Source organism: Melopsittacus undulatus, chromosome 7, assembly GCF_012275295.1.
Source record: "Melopsittacus undulatus isolate bMelUnd1 chromosome 7, bMelUnd1.mat.Z, whole genome shotgun sequence".
Lineage (NCBI taxonomy): Eukaryota > Metazoa > Chordata > Aves > Psittaciformes > Psittaculidae > Melopsittacus > Melopsittacus undulatus.
Window position 1 is genome coordinate 53859319 of NC_047533.1, and position 7398 is coordinate 53866716.

A 7398-nucleotide genomic window follows, 5' to 3' on the forward strand; every position below is an offset into this window, starting at 1 on the left:
TTTTGGTTGCTTCTGGGGTAGGAATAATACAAAGCACTAACCCTAGTTATTAAAGGAGCTGTTTCTTTTGTCATGTGGTGGCATGAGGCATCAAAATGAGGCATAAGGCCAAGTTTTGTTTCCAGCCTTGGGTCAGATGCTGTAAGTTGGCCAGGGCATAGGAGGATATTTTAGCACAAGCTTTTTCTTGGCGGGCACTAAGGAACTTGTCGCTTATTTTGGCTGTTTCATGCTGCCAGATAACAGGATTTTTTCCTAGCCTGTTCGCTGCTGCTTTGCTTGGTGCATCTCAGTCCTGCCTGGTAACAACTTCTTCTATTCTGGTCCTGTTTTTCTGCCAGCAACCACTTCTAGGGTGGTTTTCTGTAAATGGACAAACCCTTACAGTATTCACTAGTTAAAGAGTGCAAAATTTTTGTCATTAGTAACCTAAAGCCCCCATTTGGAGTCTTGGCTTCAGCAACAAAAATCTTGTGGATTAACCACTCTCACCAGCGAGAGGCTTTCTGATGAGCTGTGGGAAGAAGCATGTGCTTGGTGGTAGGTCTGCAGTAAACAGCTGGAATTTACATGTGGTGAATTAGCACCAAATAAAATTTGTTTCTTTTTTTTTTTCTTAATTATCTTTGCATACTCAAATAGATCTATTAAATGTTTGTGCAATAGGAATTGGTAAAACCACACATTTACAATACATGGGTTTTGATTGTGCACAGACCGAGATTTCTCTGCTCTGATAGTGGCAGGGCCTGCATACTTAGGGTAATGGTCTATGATCTGATGAAGGAACCACTCTAATCAGTGACTCCTCAGCATGCAGTGATGCCCTGAGCTGGATTGGAGTGCCACAGCCACTGGAAGCCCTCGCTTCAATTCTGAATCTTTACTACTACACATTAACTTTGAGACCTGCTGGTTTGAATCCTACAAAGCTGGCAAGCATAAGTAGGTATAAGATATACTGCATTTCTATTTCACAGGCCTTTTTAGCTGTAGGTTTTCTCTATAAAGAGGTTGTAAAAGGTAAAATGTTTCTGACAACTGCTTCAAGTCCTTATTTCTCTGAAGACTACAAGAGGGCTAGTGGGTTCCTTACCGCTGATGTGGCAATTCTTCTTTGCAATTTAGGCTGAGATTTCTAAAAGCCTTTGTTTCAGTTGGAAGCCTGCTGATATTTTGCAGGATGTCTTAAGCAGGTGAGGTATCTCCCAATGATTTCGGCACCAAAATGCCTCTCAACTTAAAAGAAGAAATATTAATGGAAGAGTTTGATTTTGGAGGTCCTAGTTTTATTAAATTTTGAATTTAATTTGCAAGGAATGGGGAATATTAGAGGGTAACTGGTATGGATTTTAATTACAAGTTCTCCCATCCCCCCTTTCAGTTCCTCAGAGAATGTGAAAGCAAGCAGCAGTTTTCAGCCTTTCCCTCTTGCATTTGCTGTTTATCTGCTTGAACAGACTCAGTTGCAAGACAAAACTTTGCTCATGCTGTGAATTAGTAATTTCAGACAGTAGCAATCAGACTATGCTTCTGTCAGGAAAAAATACTACCTCCTGATTCTTCACGCTCCTGCTTCACTTTCGTTTGAGCCAAAGGGTTATCACAACTGTTTGTAGATTGATTTCTAGGTGCTATCATGACATTAGTGTCAAAGAACCAGCAGTGAAAGTTAGGCACCCAAATAATGTCTTATGTGCCTGAAAAGCTTGTTTGAGTCATCTGAGGAAGGAGTGAGGGTGAAGTAGGCTACAGGAAAATACTTCATTGAAAGAGCTGATTTGAATGAGGCTGTGGATGCTAAACCCATTCAGGGTGCTTTTAGGAAAACAGCAGTATCTGTGAAGAGTGAGATCGATGATAATCATTTTAATAGCTTGCTTTACAGAGTAGGAGACGAAACATACTTGATGAAATTAATTTCTTCAGTATTAGATGAGGTTTTTAAAGGGGTAAATTTTTATTTTAAAAAGGAGAGAGAATATGGGAGGGGGAGGGAAAGATGCTGTTAATTTCCCATAAGTGATTTTCCTGATACAATCTTTTTTATTTCTTTAAACAAAAGCATCAATTGGAACTAAGGAAGAAGCCTTTCTTAAAGACTTGGCATTTTATTTTTGGCTAGGACTGAAAGCTATTGTTGCCTAACTTGATGCTAAACTGGCAAATCTATGAACTGAAGCCAGTATTGTTACTTGGATCTAAATTTGTAAGGACATTTGGTTGTCTTAGAATAAAAGATGAGCATATAGTTTACCTCAAGGGCAGAGTTATCCTCTAAAGATTATTTGCATAGGCTTAGAGCTGAAAATGTTGCTTAGCTTATTGACATGTGACATTTAAAGTAGCAAGTCGATGCAAGGGAAGAATAATAGCAAATGGTGATGAATATGTCAATGATCATACAGTAGGCACGATCTTCACCCAAAGGCTGTTTTTTGGCAAAAGGCAGAGCTTTTCTACAATAGCAGCTAACATTACAAGGAGGAAAGTTTCCAGTAAAGGCTGTGATTTTTGAAAAATTGCTTTTATTATATTTTTAGGGAATGAACAGTTTGAGTGTCAGATAAGACTGGGCTTAGCTATGGCTCATATCAGTTTGATTTAGAATGTCATCTTAATTCCTGTTATGAGTTGTGCAAACCCACAGGCGCCTATCTCAAATTACAACTTATTTATATTGAAATTGGGAATTAAAATCTAAAAAGCAATCTAAGTGGATAAATCAGTCTAAACAAAAGCAGTGCCCCTACAGCAGGTTATTCAGATTGAAGTATAGCAGTTTGCTAATGCTTGCCCACAAAGCTTGCTTTCTTTTAACTAATATTCAGTGTATATTTTTGGCTACTGGTAGGGAAAGATAGCCACTTTCTCTGCCTTCTGCATGGAAGGAAGTTATTTTGGAGAAGCTGCTGCATCTGCTGAGGACTAGAGAGAGAAGTAACAAAATTTGGTATTGTACATGGCAGCTGGAAATCCAGCATGTGTTAGATACCTTTAAATAGAACTAATTTCAAGATAGGAGCTAGCAAGAATCCTTCACCCCCATTTAGTGTATACTCTGAAGAACTTTGCAGGCTTTAGACCATAGCCAAAATATTCCTTATAAAATCTTAATTTTCAAACAGTGATTAAAACCACTCATTGTTAAATTTGTTGAGGGACTTTAGATTAAGGTGTTCTGCTTGTAAGTTGTTTCAGGACAGTATGTGAAGAGAAGAGTTTGAGCGAGCAGCTTTCAACAGGAAAAAAACAGTGGCATTATGTTTGCATGTATGATTAGTGCCTATCTAATTTAGGACTGAGTGGAGAAGAAGAAATTGTTGCTGGTCATGTTAGTCACGACAAAACATTTCACATAAGAGTAAGATGGAAACGTATTGCAGGGTAGCATAAGTAGCAACTAGATATTAAGAATCTTGTCCGTCTTAGGCTTTGAGCCACTGCCATTTCTAGTGTGTGTTGTCTCTTTTGTTACCCAGAGCTGCACTATCACAGGCAAGTGCCAGGAAGAACTAACTCTTACATAGTATTTTCTTTGTCAAAATTGAAGTCCATTTCTCTGTGGCTTATTCTCACTGTCTTAAAAGAAGACACAGAGATGGTGCTACCTCAGCCTAAATAATATCCTGCAGGATTTTTCAGTCGCTTAGCTGTAGGAAATTAATCCAGATTCAGACAGCTGCCTCTCCTGACCACCACTAAATTGCAGAGTATCTTATTCTATTCTGCTGAAGACTTTATTTTGTTGTAGCTACCTTTCTCAGCACTGAACAGGACAGACCAAAATTGCTCTTGTGGTTTGAGGCAGATAGAAATTTTACTCCTAGCTCTGCTGGTTCATGTTTATCCCAGACCAGGTAAGCAAGTGACTTACCCCAGCCAAGCACACCTTGCTTCTGTGGCTCAGTGAAGTCATTGCAGGAGGAGTGTGCCACCCAGAGAGAACACATCATTAAAAGCACATGGCCTGAAGGTGTAAGTATCTGGAAGGATAGGGACCAGACTTTTAGTCCTTGCTTTGACCTGGCTGAAAGCTGGTGGTTAAGAGGTTCACTTTGCATATTTCTGGCAGATGTGTCCCTTTTCCTGGGGCAGCAGATGCTTGTTTGCTTGCTTGCTTTCTAAAGCTGATCTGTGTATCTGTGAAGAGATTCACAGGGTAAATTTAATACATTAATCCAGAGGTTCTCTCCCTAGCCTGTTACATGGAAAAATGAGTGTGCTGGGGCACACTATCTAGCTTCATCTTGGAAGCATCATTTTGGCTTTATCTCAGAACTTCTGTGTTTACTACAGGCCATTTCCCTGTTAGAGCTGCTCTCCTTTTGGCTAACTTCTTAGCCCAGTAGTTTTGTTACTGACCTAAGAAATGTGTTTATAGCTGACAGGCTTCTGACTATTTGTGGAATCACTTCTTTCCCCTCTTCTTTCCTACTTTGTATTAGGTCCTTATGCTGGAGAAGAGGCTTTCTGGGTTTTAGTCCCCTTGCGAATGCAAAGGAATAAACTGCAGTTGCATTACTGGAGAGGTTAGTGGGCATTTCTTAGTCTCTGCAGTGTCCTTCATTTTCTGCTGTCTTTCTTTAGCCTAATTAGCCACCATGTAGATCAGTTGGAGCAGGAGGCCATCAGGAAATGGAATGGTTGCTTCAAAGCCTTGTGCACTGTAGCAGTTTCAAAGGAGTGCAGACAACTGACACTCCAGATTCTGCTGTCCTACAGCCTGGAGCAAGGATTGGGTCCTTAAGGTCCCACATTTGCTGCAAATTGACCTAACCACTGAGCTCTCACTTGTACATCTAGCTTACTGCCTTTTCTACTGGATAAGCCAAAGCGGAAACTACAATAGAAGATAATTCTCTAGAGCTGGTGAGTCCCTATAAGCCCAACTAGTGAATCTGTCATCACTTGCTGTATAAAGAAGCCAAAGTTAGCCTGAAGCATTGTTCTTTTATGTAACAGGGGAAATGGCTCTGGTCCAGGTGATCCAGAAGCCTGAGGAGCCAGACCATCCAGTGATGTTGGCCTGATTAGCTGTAAATAACTCGGGCTCAACTGCCCTGTTCTATGTCTTTGCCCTTTGCTGGTTTTTCGGTGAGGGGAGGGGGAAGGTTTTCTAGCTACAGGGATAGGAGATCCTGTGTTTATGAATGGGACTACCTGTATTGTGAGCTGGTTCTGGTGCATGCATGTAATGAAGCATCGAGAGGGAGAGTGGGTTTATGAATGCTTGTACAGAAGCGTCTGGATAATTAACTCAGCTATTAGGTAGGAGCATTTAAATCCTTAAAGACATTTTCTGTGGGAAATACAGGCACACAAGAGAGACGTGGTTTGATGCTGACTTCTACCTAAATTGCACATGAGGAATTGAGGTGTCATTTTTGAGTCTGACCTGGAATAATTTATTCCATATCACAAGGATTTAAACCTAGTCTTCCTGCCAGGGTAACACCATCATCACTAGGCCATTTTTACCAGCTCATCTGTCTCCACTGACAAGCTGGTGTGCTACAGTTGAGGGCCCAGGTCAATTTGCTCTTTTGGTCCTGCCGGAACAAATGCCAGTTAGCAGTGGGGGGCAGGAGCGGACACCAGCCCAAGTCACAGAGGGTATTCCAGGATAGCATGGTCACTCTTTCAGGTGCTCTCATGGGAGCATCCTAAGCCTTGCATATTAGTTACCCTTTCCCACAGTTGCTGTATGTGAAAGGTCTTTGATCTATGAATGAGCCCAACACATGGTGCTTGCTCACTGTATGTTAACAGCAGAGATGTTATTTTTGGCTCCTGAATTCTTTTTCTTCTTGACTATTAGAGCTGAAAGACCTTTCGTCCTTAAGATAGGCAGCTGTTCACTACATAGTGTGTTTGGGCCAACGTGCTACATAATGCTGACACCTCTACTGGGAACAATTTTTTTTTGCAAAACGGGTAAGTGTCTTTTTAAATTGCCATTAAAAAATCTAAATAAAGTAGTCGTGTTTAAGTTTTAAAAAGAACTGGTATCTTTGGAACATGTAATTTAGAGAACTCACTGCAGTAATCCTTGATTTAGAACAATTACTGCACTAAAGTACTTGCTTTTTTTCCTTTTAAAAACAAAACCAACCCCCAAACCAAAAACCAAACAGGTTTCCAGCAAAGGCTGGGGTAAATGACTGGAATGGAAACGTAGCCAAGTCTTGCAAAACTCCAGTATACAATTGCTGTTCTCTCAGAGGCCTTTTCTCCTGCCATCTGAGTGCATTCCTTTGCCTGGTCACTTGTTTTGGTTTTTTCTAACATAATCACTAGTTGCTAGAAATAAGTATTGCAAGAACTAATATGCTGCTTACATTCTTACAGCTGGGGTTGTGTGCAGTGCACGCTCTTTAGAGAGGAAGCTGGTTTGTAACATTTTTAATTATGATGTTTCTTATGCAACATAGTTTAAGGGTCAGGTATAAACAATCTAACCACAAAGCTTCCCTGTGCTGTAACTCACCTATGTCATTTTGTGTAGCTCAAGCTTGACTCCACTCTCACACCTAACAAGATTCAGGAGCTAGAATACAAAGTATGCTGATTCAGTGTGCAGCTCATAATGTTTATTTTGCAGTGGTGCTCATTGGACAAACCATTGGAGGAATTTATCTATGGCTGCATTGGGGTTTTTTAACTCTTTTTAGTAGGGGTCAGGCATCTGTGTCTGGTTTCAGAGCTGTGGAATACCAGTTCCTGAACAAAACAGGAATGGTGTCAGAAAGGTTGCTGGGAGCATGTGGGGGTTGAAAGACTCAAAAGCCTGAATTTTCAGTTTTGAAGCATGCAGAGGAGCTGCTTGCTATTGCAGAAATGTCTCACAGGCACCAATGGCAGTAGGGCAGACCATGCCAACTTTGGGTCTGACACTGTGAAACCAGGCCCTCTGCAGCCAGTTCCAGTCCCCGACTGCAAGATAATTTATGCAGCCAACTGTAGACTCCTACCCCTTGTGTGGGAATGGACTGCAGCCAGAAAGAAGGGAATCCATAGTCCAGATCATCATCTTAGAACCACTGATGCATTCACTAAGGCTTTAGTAAGAAAGTGAAGATAGAGATCATCGACCCTGGTACTTCACACTTGGACCAAATCTACCTGAGAAGACTAAGGGAACACTGAGTCTGCCCATTCTTTACTCCTGATATGAAAACAAGAGACTTCTGCTCTTTTTAGGAAGAAAAAGTCATTTTCCAGGACCACTTGACTTCAGGTGAGCAAACGGCCAAGCAAACACATTGCATTTCCTACAGGGGAAGACTGAGCCAAAAGTCGTCAGCTTTAGAAGTGACTGTGCCTTCATGTCCTCGCCTTTGTGCGATGCCAGTATAAGCCACTCTCATTTATGTTCAGCCAGGCAATTGACTTCAG